We start from the raw sequence: 335 nt of genomic DNA on the forward strand, positions 1-335 counted from the left end.
TCCGCGGGCCGGATAGAACAGCCGAAAGGGGCGGATTCGGCCTGTGGGCCGTAGTTTGCCCACAGCTGATAGACCCAGCCAGCCCCACCCCTGCCAAGCCCTGCCAGGTGGGGGTTGTGGCCTCAGGTCTCCCAGCCCGGTGCCGGGGCAAGGGGCACCGCCTGAGGTCCCCCGGCCTAGGGAAGGATAAGAGACACACCTTGAGGTCCCCCATCAAGCCCCATGGGCAGGGGACATGGCCTGAGGTCCCCAGTTAAGCCCCTTATGGCGGGGGGCTCAGCCTCAGGTCCCCCGGCCTGTTGCCAGGGCAGGGGGTGTGTCCTCAGGTCCCATGG

Source organism: Myotis davidii, unplaced genomic scaffold (assembly GCF_000327345.1).
Source record: "Myotis davidii unplaced genomic scaffold, ASM32734v1 scaffold135, whole genome shotgun sequence".
Classification (NCBI taxonomy): Eukaryota; Metazoa; Chordata; class Mammalia; order Chiroptera; family Vespertilionidae; genus Myotis; species Myotis davidii.